Source organism: Podarcis muralis, unplaced genomic scaffold, assembly GCF_964188315.1.
Source record: "Podarcis muralis unplaced genomic scaffold, rPodMur119.hap1.1 HAP1_SCAFFOLD_124, whole genome shotgun sequence".
Lineage (NCBI taxonomy): Eukaryota > Metazoa > Chordata > Lepidosauria > Squamata > Lacertidae > Podarcis > Podarcis muralis.
In genome coordinates, this window is record NW_027554749.1 from 32501 (window position 1) to 36994 (window position 4494).

A 4494-nucleotide genomic window follows, 5' to 3' on the forward strand; every position below is an offset into this window, starting at 1 on the left:
TCGGCCGGTCTTCCCGCGGCTGGGGCTTTGCGGTCCTCCCCGGTCTACCTGCCGGAGGCCTGCCGACCGCCCGGTCTACTCGCGAGGGCCCCGGTCTTCCCGGCGGCGGGCGGGCGGGCCTGCGACCGCTGTCCCCCCCCCAGTCTGCCGTCCGGCCGGGGAGGCCTGGCCTTGCCGGCCCCCTTCAGGGAACGGGCGGCCTCCCGGTCTACCCAGCGAAGGCCCAGTCTGCTTCTCGCGTCCACGGTCACCCCGGTCTCCCGGCCCTGGGCTCCCCTCCAGTCTGCCGGCCGGGGTGGCTGGGTCTTGCCGGTCTACCTCCGAGGAAGGGAGACTTCCCGGCCGTCCCGACGGAGGCCCGGTGGGCTCCTCGCGTCCACGCTCACGCCTGCCTGCCTGCCTGCCTGCCTGCCGGGCTGGGGCTTCCAGCTCTACCTCGAGGACAGACGGCTTCCCGGTCTCCCCTGCTTGGGGCTGGGAGGTGCCGGTCCACCTGACGGCCGGACTGGTACCGCTGCCCGGTCTACTAGCCGGGGCCGGGGAGACTGGGGCTTGCCGGTCTACCTCCGAAAAGGGAGGCGAGGCGAGAGCGGTTGGCGGAGGGTGCGAAGGCCGGGGAAGGGCAGGCTTCCGGGCGTCTGCCTGCGTGGGTCCGGCCCCTGCCCGGTCCAGGGGGCGAGGTTGCCGGGGGCCCCGGTCTACCGGCCGGCAAGCGGGGGTGGCTCGGCCGGTCTTCCCGGCAGAAGGAGGGGAAGCGCTGGCCGTTTTCCTGTCCTGGGGGGCGGCCGGATCTAGCTCCCCGCCGGAGGAGCTGGCCAGGGAAGCTGGGACGTGGCGGTCCCCTTCCGAGGACGGAAGGCTTTTCCGGTCTACCGCTGGGAGGTCTGTCCGCTGCCGGTCCCCCCGTTCTCCGCCCGGCCGAGGCGGCTGGGGCTTCCCGGTCCTCCCCGGTCTACCCTGCCCGAGGCCCGCCGACCGCCCGGTCTACTCGCGAAGGCCCCGGTCCTCCAGGCGGCGGCCGGGCCCGCGAACGGAGTCCCCCCCGGTCTGCCGACTGGGGAGGCTGGGCCTTGCCGGGCTCCTTCCGAGAACAAGGGGGCCTCCCGGTCTACCGACCGAAGGTCTGGCCCGGGGCTGGCAGCGGTGCCCGGTCTCCCGGCCCTGGGCTCTGCTGGCCGTGGAGACTGGGTCCTGCCGGTCTACCTCCGAGGAAGGGAAGCTTCCCGGTCGACCCGCCGGAGGGGCAGACGGCGTTGCCCGGTCTCCCGGCCCTCGGCTCCCCTCCGGTCTACCGTCCGGGAAGGCTTGGGTTTGCCGGTCTTCCTCCGAGCTCGCCGGGGCTTCGCTTCCCGGCCTACCCCCCCGGAAAGAGAGGCTCTGCCGGACCACCTGGCGCACGGCACTGAACGGCTGGCCGGTCTACTGGGCCCCGGGCCTCGGGAAGCCCTGTCTACCCGCCAGAGGAGCCAGCGGCGTTGCCCGGCCTCCTGGCCCTCGTCTCCCCTCCGGTCTACCAGCCAGGCAGGCCGGGTCTTGCCTGTCTTCCTCCGAGAACATGCGGCTTCCCGGTCTACCCACCCGAAAGCGCGGCTCTGCCGGACTACCTGGAGCACGGCGCAGAACCGCTGGCCGGTCTACTGGGCGCCGGACCTCGGGAAGCCCGGTCTCCCGGCCCTCGGCTCCCCTCCGGTCTACCGGCCGGGAAGGCTGGGGCTTGCCGGTCTTCCTCCCGAGATCGTCGGGGCTTCCCGGTCTACCCACCGGAGAGCGCGGCTCTGCCGGGCTACCTGGCGCACGGCGCGCAACCGCTGGCCGGTCTACGGGGGGGGGGCCGGACCTCGGTGAGCCCGGTCTACCGGCCTGAGGGGCTGGCGGCGTTGCCCGGTCTCCCGGCCCTCGGCTCCCCTCCGGTCTACCAGCTGGGAAAGCTGGGGTTTGCCGGTCTTCCTCCGAGCTCGTCGGGGCTTCCCGGTCTACCCTCCGGAGAGCGCGGCTCTGCCGGGCTACCTGGAGCACGGTGCGCAACCGCTGGGCGGTCTACTGGGCGCCGGACCTCGGGAAGCCCGGTCTCCCGGCCGGAGGGGCTGGCGCCGTTGCCCGGTCTCCCGACCGTCGGCTCCCCTCCGGTCTACCGGTCCCGACGGCTGGAGTTTGCCGGTCTGCCTCCGCGGCCGTGGGGGCTTCCCGGTCGGACAATCTACTCGCCGGGGCCCCGGTCTACCCGCCGGAGAGGCTGCGTCTTGCCGGTCTACTGTGGAGGTCGTAGGACTTCCCGGTCTACCGGCCCGTGCGCGCGCCCCCCCCCCCCCATGGAGCCTCCAGGTCTACGTGGTCGCTGTAACCCGACGACATCGCCAAGGGTGGGTGGGGTTCGTGGCGACAGCTACCGTAGAACTCGGTGACTTTGTAGACCGCCGCTTGGCGGCAGTGCAGCAGGTAGGCGATGGAGGGGACGGGTGAGGGCGTGCGTTCATGCGTGCGTGCGTGCGTCCGTCCTTGCAGGGACGGCAAGGGAGAAAAGTCTTGGCGGGCGGGCGTTCCTTTGTGGGAGGGGGAGCATGCAGAGACACAGGGATACAGAAAGACAAGCACCAAATCACTCGTGCGCTCTCACACACACTTGATTGCGGGGGGGGGGAGGGAGAGGGAGGGAGGGAGGGAAAGAGGGAGAGGGAGAGAGAGACGAGAGAGAGAGAGAGAGAGAGAGAGAGAGAGAGAGAGAGAGAGAGAGGGGCAGGCAGAGGCAGGCAGGCAGAAACCAAATCTCTCTGTCTCTCCTCTCTCTCTCTCTCTCTCTCTCACACACACACACACACACACAAAAACAAAGACAAAAAGTCGTTTGCGGGAGAGGAGAGGAGAGACAGAAGGGCACAAAATTTCTCTCTCACACTAAGCTGACACTCAAACACAGCATTTGCTTGTGTGGAGGGAGAGAGACAGAGACACAGGAGCCAAGTACACCGCACACACGCTTGTGTGCAGGGGAGACAGACAGGGACAGAGAGATGGACACAAGATATCACTCCAACGCGCACACACGCACACCAAGGAAACCACCCCCGCCCACAACATCGCCAAGGTTGATCCCTTGCCCTCCCTGCAAGGACATGTACGCACGTACGCACGAAGGCACGCCCCGCCCCACCCCACCCCACCCGTCTCCTCCATCGCCTACCTGCTGCTCTGCTGCCAAGCGGCGGTCTACAAACTCACCGAGGTCTACGGCAGCTGTCGCCACGAAGGCCGCCCTTGGCGATGTCGTGGTTTGTCGTGGCGATGTGCTTGCGGGTGGGGGAGAGAGAGACAGACCCAAAATAGATCACGGAGAGAGAGGGCGGCGGCGGGCGGGTGGGCGGGCGGGCGGGCAGGAATGCCAACACACACACAAACACTCACGCATCCCCCATTTCGACCGCTCGAATGCACAGACGCATGCACGCATGATCTTGACAACAGTGGGGATACGACAAAGGAGGAGGAGGAGGAGGAGGAGGAGGAGGAGGAGGAGGAGGAGGAGGAGAAGGAGAAGGAGAAGAAGAAGAAGAAGAAGAAGAAGAAGAAGAAGAAGAAGAAGAAGAAGAAGAAGAGGAAGAAGAAGAAGAAGAAGAAGAAGAAGAGGAAGACGGCTGCCCTGCCCTTACCATGCTGGCCACACGAGGGCGCTCCTAAAAAAAAGGGCCAGGTTATTACCCGGTCTACCTGGGGGCGGGGGAGGCAGGCAGGCAGGGGACGGCCACCCTGCCTGCCTGCCTGCCTGCCTGCCTGCCTGCCTGCCTGCCTGCCTGCCTGCCTGCCTGCGGCCGCCTGACGCTTCTATACAAAGCGCCAGGTTTTTACACGGTCTACCTGGAAGAAGGCAGGCAGGGGACGTCCAGCCAGCCTGCCTGCCTGCCTGCCTGCCTGCCTGCCTGCCTGCCTGCCTGCCTGCCTGCCTGCCTGCCTGCGGCCGCCTGGCGCTTCTATACAAAGCGCCAGGTTCTTACACGGTCTACCTGGAAGAAGGAAGGAAGGCAGGCAGGCAGGCAGGCAGGGGACGCCCACCCTGCCTGCCTGCCTGCCTGCCTGCCTGCCTGCCTGCCTGCCTGCCTGCGGCCGCCTGACGCTTCTATACAAAGCGCCAGGTTCTTACACGGTCTACCTGGAAGAAGGAAGGAAGGCAGGCAGGCAGGGGACGCCCACCCTGCCTGCCTGCCTGCCTGCCTGCCTGCCTGCCTGCCTGCCTGCGGCCGCCTGACGCTTCTATACTAAGCGCCAGCTTCTTACACGGTCTACCTGGAAGAAGGAAGGCAGGCAGGCAGGCAGGGGACGTCCACGCTCCCTGCCTGCCTGCCTGCCTGCGGCTGCCTGACGCTTCTATACAAAGCGCCAGGTTCTTACACGGTCTACCTGGAAGAAGGCAGGCAGGGGACGTCCAGCCTGCCTGCCTGCCTGCCTGCCTGCCTGCCTGCCTGCGGCCGCCTGGCGCTTCTATACAAAGCGCCAGGTTCTTAC